The sequence below is a fragment of the Orcinus orca genome, chromosome 14 (assembly GCF_937001465.1).
Source record: "Orcinus orca chromosome 14, mOrcOrc1.1, whole genome shotgun sequence".
Classification (NCBI taxonomy): Eukaryota; Metazoa; Chordata; class Mammalia; order Artiodactyla; family Delphinidae; genus Orcinus; species Orcinus orca.
In genome coordinates this window covers 53,536,183-53,545,932 of record NC_064572.1, presented here as the reverse complement: position 1 = coordinate 53,545,932, position 9,750 = coordinate 53,536,183, and the positions used below count along the sequence as shown (strand labels likewise).

At 37.9% G+C, this 9,750-nt stretch overlaps 1 long non-coding RNA gene across 1 annotated transcript; it reads left to right on the top strand.

The window, feature by feature from the left end:
• Nucleotides 1–5: 5 nt before the first annotated feature.
• On the top strand, nt 6–9,532 carry LOC117196431 (uncharacterized). The gene is made up of 4 exons (XR_004476599.2): nt 6–293; nt 1,274–1,437; nt 2,121–2,272; nt 9,260–9,532. It is a non-coding gene; the product is annotated as an uncharacterized LOC117196431 (long non-coding RNA).
• The last annotated feature ends 218 nt before the right edge of the window (nt 9,533–9,750 follow it).

The window sequence follows — 9,750 nt, the reverse complement described above, 5'->3', positions numbered from 1 at the left end:
GTTCTTGGTAGTATAACAACTGATTCTAAAGTCAGAAGAATCTGTAGGTTTAAAAACTCTTTCATATATTTTCCAGCTGTAATTGCTTCTCCAAATTCCGAAGCAAGGTAAACAAGTTTGGTTGACAGGAACAAAAGAACATAAAGTAGAATTGGAACAACATCCAGGATGTCCCAATACTGTCTGGCTCCGCCCACTCCCTCAAACAGCTTGGTGTGTAGAAAGAACTTTCTTTGATGCAACCTGGAGTTATGTGATATGATACAACTCATAAAATCCCTGTTCATCAACAGGTAATATGCACCATAGGAAGCATCATTTTCTTTTTTTCCTAGTTCTTTAAAAAAAAATTGTTTTCTTGGAGTATAGTTGATTTACAATGTGGTATCAGTTTCAGGTGTTCAGCAAAGTGAATCTGTTATACATATACATATATCCACCCTTTTTTAGATTCTTTTCCCATATAAGCCATTATGGAGTATTGAGTAGAGTTCCCTGTGCTATACAGTATGTCCTTATTAATTATCTATTTTATATACAGTAGTGTGTATATGTCAATCCCAATCTTCCAATTTATCTCCCCCCTTTATCCCCTGGTAACCATAAATTTATTTTTTACACCTGTAGAAAATTGTAACTCTATTTCTGTTTTGTAAATAGGTACAAATATCATATGATATTGCTTATATGTGGAATCTGAAAAAAAGGTTACAAATGAACTTTTTCTAGTTCTTATCTATCTTTTATAGGTAGAAAGGTATGAAGTCTGCAGAAAACTTTACGACCCTTTAGAGTCACAGTCTGGGGCTTCAATGATCACTGACCTTTGGCTGAAGGTCAATGTAGTGATAAGCATTTTTACTTATCAAGAATATCAAAAAATTTTAGGACATTTTCTATTTTTAGTTATGGGTAAGAACATTGATTGGAAGAAAATGAATCTTCCATGTTTAGGCCATTTCTAGGTAGCTCAGCTAAATAGACATGAAACGTTTTATTTGGGTTTGTAATCACTAGTTAATTGCTGAGAGATTACTTTGATGGATACCTGGTCATTAAATCATCTGCAATAACTAAAAGGAGTTGCAGCCTAGTTATTTTCATGAACTAAATGCCCCAATTCAATCAACTATGTGGCCATGTGAGCAATTCCTTAGCCTCCTAATATTTAAGCAGGCCAGGAGAATAGTTATTGTCATTTTAAGTAAAGAATGTGTTAGAATTTAAGAAAAAACACTATTTAAAGTAAAATATTTCTTTACTTTTACATCAGCTCTTCAGAACTGAGCTACCAGCAGCCACACTAATTGAGAGACTTTTGGAATGTGGGTTGGTGAAGGAGGTGAAGCCAGAACAGGAATGGTGAGTCTGTGTGTAGACAGCCGCCCACACTCTCAAGCCTCACCCACCCTGGGCCGCCTGCATAGATGTCATGAGGTGAGCTTGCAACTCTAATCTGGAGCAGTCTCAACATTCCCACCACTAGTCATCTGATGTGTGCTAAGGAGTAGCGATCTGACCTACTTTAGGAGAGCAGAGGAAGCCTTTGCCCAACACCTGGCAGAGCCCCAGGTCCTCAGCCCCCACTGAGCTCACTCCGAAGTTATGCAAAATAAAATTTGGGAAAAGAACTTGGGCTCCCAGTGTTGACATTTTAGGATTGTACAATGTTCATCAGCCAGACATATACACACTACTATATATAAAATAGGTAAATGACAAGGACCTACTGTATAGCACAGGGAGCTGTACTGACTATCTTGTAAAAACGTATAATGGAAAAGAATCTGGAAAAGAATACATGTATAATATACATATATGTGTGTGTGTATATATATATATATATATATAACTGAATCACTTTACTATATACTTAAAACTAACACAACATTGTAAATGAACTATACTTCAATTAAAAAAAAAGTTACATAGCCAGAAGGAAAGAAAATCTCATTCTGCCCTTTCATTTTCATTTGGGAAGATATGTTAAAAAGCCTTGCCCAATATTACGTAGCTAGATTGTGGCAAGACCATAACTAAAATCCAGGTGTTTTAATTCATCATTGAATATTATTAACGCATTTGAATAAAATGTAACATTTCCATGTTCTGCATTCAAGGACAAAGGCTCACCTACGATCGAAAGCAATTACATCAGTTTCTGTGAATTGTCTCTTTAAAAGTTCTCTCTGGATTTAAAATTCAAAACAATTCTCAATAATTTCATTATAAATTTGGGACATATAATCTCACATTGTTCCAATATATTCAGGTAAGGTCAACTCTCACATAATGTACATGTGAATACTGTATAGACGTATTATTGTTGAAAGAACTGATGCCAAAAAACTGATTAGTTCTGAAAAACTCCTAGGTTTTTGATAGTAGGACTACTTCCCTTCAACACGGGCTCTTTTACAGCCTTTAGAAACTGTGCCCTCCCTACATACAAGCAAATGTAGAGAAAATAGAGTTCAATTTGGCTATCAAATTCTTGGGTGACTTTATGAGCTCACAACTGTCATTTTGGAAGCAAGAAAGTGACATGCAAGGTCCAGCTCAAAGAGCTACATTTTGAACAAATATGAAATAAGTGTAGCTCTTCCACACTGCAGAATTTTAACAATGCCCTCAACGCCTGAGCAATCCACAGCTTGTGGAAATTATCATTAGAGAGAACAGGGGATCCAAATGTGCCAGTGTGACCTCCAACTTGGAATTGTTTATCTTGTTTTTGTTTTTTGTTTTTTTTTTTTTGCGGTACGCGGACCTCTCACTGTTGTGGCCTCTCCCGTTGCGGAGCACAGGCTCCGGACGCGCAGGCTCAGCGGCCATGGCTCACGGGCCCAGCCGCTCCGCGGCATGTAGGATCCTCCCGGACCGGGGCACGAACCCGTGTCCCCTGCATCGGCAGGCTGACTCTCAACCACTGCGCCACCAGGGAAGCCCTGGAATTGTTTATCTTGAGAGATTTATCTTTAGAAGGTTCTATCAAGGAACGCTGTGATATTTTAAAATGGTTTTTTTGCCATCTCAATACACAAAGGAGGATCTGAAGTACCCTGAAACTAAGAAAATACATCTCCCCTAATGAGCACTATCTATAAATCAGTTGAATATCAAAATTACATAAAAAAGGACAGGTCAAATAGGAGAGAGATTAAGGAAAAGCTAAGAAAAAAGTGAATAGAGGATCATTACCTATAGATGTACTGTGTGTAAAAATTATAAAAAATTGAATCAGTTAAACAAAACAGGACACCCCGACCTCCACACACACACCAGTAACACAAGAGTATAAAAAAAAGCAAAACTGGGAGTGAATTCCTCTTTTCTATTTGAGTTGCAGGTTAAAGGGCTCTCAAGTGCTGCTTTCCCCCAAGGTTGAATTGAGCTTTATTAAAACAATTCTTTCAGGTTCTATAATCCAAAACCTCAAGTCCAGTGAAGACTGTGCCGTGGAATCTGCCTGAAGGTCCAAGTCAGTGCTCTCGTCAGAATCACTCTATGATCAAATGACCAAAACTTTTGTACAAACGGATGCCCTATTCCTTCTCTCAATATGAATTATCTCACAAGAGACTCAGGGCCATCAGGCAAATGCTCTCTTTGTTTATCTGCCCTCCCAGTTTGTTAGACATACCTAAAAATATACGATTGTCATTTTGACACCAGTCAATATCTCTCAGCTGCACTAATCAACATGTGATGATTCTTTTTTTAAAATATAAATTGTTTTGTCTTAAAATAAAGTTATTAATCTCTAAAATAAGTTGTAGTTAAATTTAAAAAATTTAGATCTTTGGGAAAACATTTTAAAGATTATTGAAAAATAAGACAACAGAATGTACTTATGTTTATGCTGAAGGACAAGGAAAACTACAGGATTTTAAAATAACCACGGCACAATGTTGAGGTTGCTGGTATTATAGAAGGTATAACCTTTGTAGGTGAGTTGGTTTCTAAAAACACAAATATTCATATCTAAACTTATCACCTTATGAAGTTCTAGAAAATTCAAGAATATACGGTACTGGTCCATTAACATCATGATGTTTCTGGGAATTTATCCCTTTCTTCTAGGTTATCCAATTTGTTGGCATGCAGTTGTTCATAGTAGTTTCATGTGATCCTTTGTATTTCTGTGGTATCAGTTGTAATGTTGCCTTTTTCTAATTTCTAGTTTTATTTATTTGAGTCCTCTATCTTTTTTTTCATAGTCTAGCTAACAGTTTGTCAATTTTGATTATATACTCAAAAAACTAATTCAGTGTTCCATTGAGTTTTTCTACCATTTTTCTTTCTTTTTTTTTTTTTTTTTTTTTTTGCGGTACGTGGGCCTCTCGCTGTTGTGGCCTCTCCCGTTGCAGAACACGGGCTCCGGATGCGCAGGCTCAGCGGCCATGGCGGGAGCAGCCGTTCCGCCGCATGTGGGATTTTCCCAGACCGGGGTACGAACCCGTGTCCCCTGCATCTGCAGGCGGACTCTCAACCACTGCGCTACCAGGGAAGCCCCTATCGTTTTTCTTGTTACAGTTTTATTATAACGTATCTTGGAGAAAGTCATTTTGAATTGATATTTTGGGGCAAACTATTAGCTTCATGAACTTGGATGTCCAAATTGCTCCCCAGATTTGGGAATTTCTCCTTTTTCTTCTGGGACTCTAGTGATGTGTACATTGTTTCCATTAATTTATCCTGTAAGTCCTGTAGACTCTCTTTGTTCCTTTTCTTTATCTTTTGTTTTCTGTTCCTCTGACTGAATAATTTCAATTGATTTGTCTTCGTGCTCATTGATTCATTGTTTTGTTTGTTTCAGTCTGCCTTTGAAATTCTCTATTATTCAGTACCAGTCATTGTATTCTTCAGCTTCAAAATTTCTGTTTGGCTCTTTATATGTTTTCTATCTCTTTGTTGAACTTCTCATCTTGTTCTTGTATTTTCCTGATACCATCAAATTGTTTATTTGTGTTCTCCTGTAGCTGAGTATCTTTAGAACAATTGTTTATAATTCTTTGTTGAACAATTCCTGGTTCTCCATTTCTCTGGGGCCAGTTCCTGTAGGTTTACTGTATTCCTCATTCTTCGTGATCCTTGTGTAGGTGTCTGTATTTGGAGACACACAGTCATCTCTTCCAGACTTTATAGTCTGACTGTGGTAAAGGAAGACTTTTACCTGTGGATGGGGCATGCTGAAGTGTGCTATGGCCTCAGGTCTAGTTGTGCAGCGCACCAAGGGCAGGAGTGTGTGGTGGCACCAGGGAGTGATGTCTCGTGGGCTCAGATTGCTGGGATCCACAGCATCGACAGCTATGTGGTCCTTGGTGAGTGCTACAGGGCTCACAGTGACTGCAAGTGTTCTTGGGGCCCTCAGTAGTGCCTTCAGGTCCACCAGCTAGGGATCGGGGACTGATTGCAGACACACACATCATGGTGGGGACTGGGGAGAGAGAAAGAACCAGCCCAACTGTGGGCACACTGGCTCTTGTGGAGTCATGGCCCTCTGTGCTTTGATCTGACTTTTGTAAGGTAAGCCAGAGTGTGTTCATCAACTAGTGAAACTATGAAACCTCTGATGTAGAAAGCAGCAATCGTATCCCCCACAGACTGGTCCAGGTGTGAATCCTGACTCCGCCCCTTCCTGGCCCTGTGAGTTTTGTTAAACCACTTAACCTCTCAGAGTCTCGGTAAAAATGAGGTGTTATCAGGATAAATGGGAAAATGTATGCAAATGGAATAAGCACATAGTGGGTGCTTAAAGAACTGTCTTTCCTTTCCCTTTATCTTTTCTTCTTAAAGGGTCCTGTGATATGGACACAAGCTTGGTGGCTTAAGTTTTCAGATTTAGTTCTAAACCAGGATTAAGTCATAGTTTGTTAGAGCCCAAATCATACACTTCTGAAATCATTTAGTTCAACTTTACCACTTTTCTTAAAAATTTACATAGTATGTGGAATACTTCAAACACTATGAAACACATAGAATGAGATGTACCTCCTACTTTTCTTCTTGGAATTAATTCCCATTGATAGTTTGATGTGTGTCTTTTATGACACTTTTTATAAGTTTACAAATACAAAAGTATTCATAACATGCTTTAATGGGGAAAATGAAGGCTACTACATAGTATTTATTGACTATTTTTTAAGTTATAAGCAGACATGAGTAGAAATGAGACCAGAGAAAAATCTATCAAAATACTAATCAAGTAGTTTTCTCTGGGGGCTGAAGTTACTGGTTAGTTATTATTTTCTTTGTTAGCTTTTCTCTATGTTTAAAAATGTCTGTACTAAACAATTTTACTTTTACAATGGTACAAAAACACAGTAAGTCTTTTTTTTTTTTAACTTGAGAAAATATTCCCAAACCTATTTTAATCTAAGAGAAAGGCAGTGTAATTTAGGAGCAGAAGGAACTCTAGCTAGACCTACGTCATTACAGAGTCCATTCACTGAAGGAAGGCTGATTCAGGCATGCTGTCTGCTCAGGCTCAGGTGCTACAGTATAAAGGGAGGCCAAAGCAGAGGATGAAGCAGGACACCGACCACACAGAGCTTCCCCTATAATCAGCTACCATTTTAGTAACCAGCTTCACTGCCTCAGGCCTAAATTCTTCTACAGTTGCTTTAATCTGTGGCTACCATTTTCCCCGATGCCCTAGTGGAGTTCATTAGGCAGTGTTTCCCAAGTGTAGGTATACACCACTGGGGCTATGGAAGATTTTAACTGGTACATGTGCATGGTATTAAATAACGTTGAATCACACGATGTGAGGGTTAGTCTCTATATTAGTTTTCTGCTGCTGCTGTAACAAATGACCACAAACCTAGTGGCTCACAATCATATAAGTTTATTCTCTTACAGTTCTGAAGGTTAGAAATCTAAGATCAGGAGGTTGATAGGGCTGTATTCCTCCTGGAGACTTCAGGGGAAAATCTGTTTCCTTACCTTTTCTGGCTTCTAGAGGCTGCCTGCATTCCGTGGCTCCTAGTGTATCATGTCAACTTCTGGTTGTTCCATTGTCATATTTCCTTTTTCTAACTTTGACCTTCTTGCCTCCCTCTTATAAGGACCTTTGTGATGACATTGGACCCATGCAGATAACCCAGAATAAACTCCGCACCTCGAGTATCCTAACTTAATCACGTCTGTAAAGTCTCTCTTGCCATGTAAGGTAACATATTCACAGGTTTCTGGGATTAGGACATGGGCATCTTTGCGGGGGGCATTATTCATCCTACCATAGTCTTCCTCTCAAATTTCTTTCAATCTTTTGAGTGCATCAAGAAGAAAGTCTAACTTTGGTTTATGTCTTTGTTTCTAGCACTCGCTAATCTCTCTTTCAAACAAAGAGCACATATTTAACAAAAAGAAGGCAGTTCTGAAACTCAAGTGTCCTGACTAGTCATCTAATTTATTATTAATTATCTCCTTTTTATTGTTTTTATGCTTATGGTTATCCTCAAATTTTGGCAAATAATACTTTTTCCTCTCATTTTCAGTAACTGTAGAAAGTTTCTTTTAAAAAGTTATTTAATTAAATAGGCAAATTGATTTTGAGATTTTTAAATAAGCAGTATTATAGGTGGCATACAGATGGGGCAAACATTGTGAATGAGGAATGTGAATGACTAAAGTTTGGGAAATATTGCCTTAGTAGAACACCACCCTACTTAAAATTAGGGAAGAATCAGGGAATCCAGGGATGACTCTGCCCCTCACTTTGTTTTGCATAAGGCCTCCTCTGGTGAACTGACAAAATTTCCTTTCTGCCTCTGTTGACAGTTGGTTCTGTAGATGGTAGAGGGTGAGTCAGCAAGACAGGGAAAAAAACCTTCCTTCTCATTCATGAAGAATGCAAATCTTCACGGAAAATCTGTGGGATATCATGCATTGGGCATCGGATCAGTGCAAATCTCCTTGCGAGTCTTTCTGAGGGGTAAAGGAAAGTCCCTGCATGCAGGTGGTCTTGCTTTGGTCGATGACTATAAATCAGGGCAACTTAAGGTAGGAAAGGGCCAGGTCCATAGGACAAGGAGCAATAAAGAACTACAGAGTTTAGACAGGGAGATGTCTAAACTCAGCTTGAAGGTAGAGGGGATGGGTGAAAATGGAACAGAGGGGGAATGGGGAGGATCAAGGAACTCTTCATCGTGAAGACAGTTTTTCTTCAGGGACTTTACCAGGAATTTCCCCAGGAGGCATTTGAGGTGGCGGCTTCATCATTGTCAACACTTTAGGTTTTCCCTTGATGTCATCCTCAGTATTAGAAAAGTTTCCTGAGTACCTTGCCAGACTTGCTCATAATGTGCTGATACAAAACTAGAGTTTAATTTCCTCTTTGTTAAAATCATAAGATATCTTAGATTATGGGTCTTCTGTTATTAAAAGCTTATAAAAGTTTTTTCTTTGCCTTTTATGTAATCTGCCTAAGAAGCAAAGATTCTATGTCTTATTAAATATTTCCTGTACTTCATACTGTCGTTATCAGATCTTTGCTTACTTAGAAAAACTAAGTCTTTTCAGTAAAAGAATGGTTTTTTAAGAACTTGTAATTTTCTGTATTTGCCTTTCAAACCTTAAATAACTGGCTATACGGATACGCATTACACCAATGTCACGCCTCCCCCCAAATCTATTTAAAGAAATTACCTAGTATTAAACAATTTTAATAACATTTGCATTTCCTAATTTTCCATCATACATGTATATTATTTTTATAGTATGAATAGTATTGTTTCATTATAACTATAAACATAAAGTTTATCACCACATAGCCTTATGATAAGTCTTGTACAGTATGTAGTTAATAATTTCCCCTTTGCTCCACCCCAATTCTGATTTGCTGGATTCTGTTTCCAATGTGCAGAGCTTCTCCATCCCACACTGTTGATGACACGCTTTGACAGTCTGGGACCAGGTATTCATTACCTATAGCAGAGTTTCCAGGAATCTTTTCTTGGGGGAGGAGGAAGTGTCAGCGTGTGGAAGATATTTTTTTTTTAAAGTGCTAATTTTGATGACGCTTACTGAGGATGCATAGTATTCCAAATAAATTAACTTTCTCAGCTCAGTTGACTGGTTTGGTTAGGAGAGCAGTTGGCACACAAAAAAAAATTGGTGCTTTTATTAATACTTTATATAATGTTTTTAATGATTGCACAATATTGTTTTCATTATGATTATTATTTGGATTTGGATTGGCTCTGTGGGAGATGTGATGATGCTGATGAAATTTTTGTTTGTTTTATTTTAAAAGTGACTGAAGTTCTGATGGGACTAAAACCCTGTCACACCTTGACACTGGCTATGGAAAGTATTTCTTAACCTATCAAGAATACCAGCGATCTGTTTTCACTCTACCCCAAAGCACTTAAATCACGTTAGAACTCTAAAATGTAATAAGAACCACATCAATATCTTGTAATCTCTAAATGTCAGATTAAAATATGAGTGGAGAATGGTGTAGTAAGTCAATGGAAGCTTTTAGAGAACTGATATTTCCCCCTAGGTCCGTATACATGTTAGAGATGGTATCAGCACAGAATTCAGCTTTGGGTGAGACTAGGAGTTCATTCAAATTAATGAATCCTAACTGAGCGCTTTCTGTTTTCAAGTCCCCTTGCTGAAAGCAATGAAAAGTTAAAACATAAAGCTAAAACTTGGAAACAACTTAGAGGTACTCCAGTGGGTGAATGGTTAAATAAACCATAGCTGATCCATACTGTAGGATATTACTCAGCAATAAAA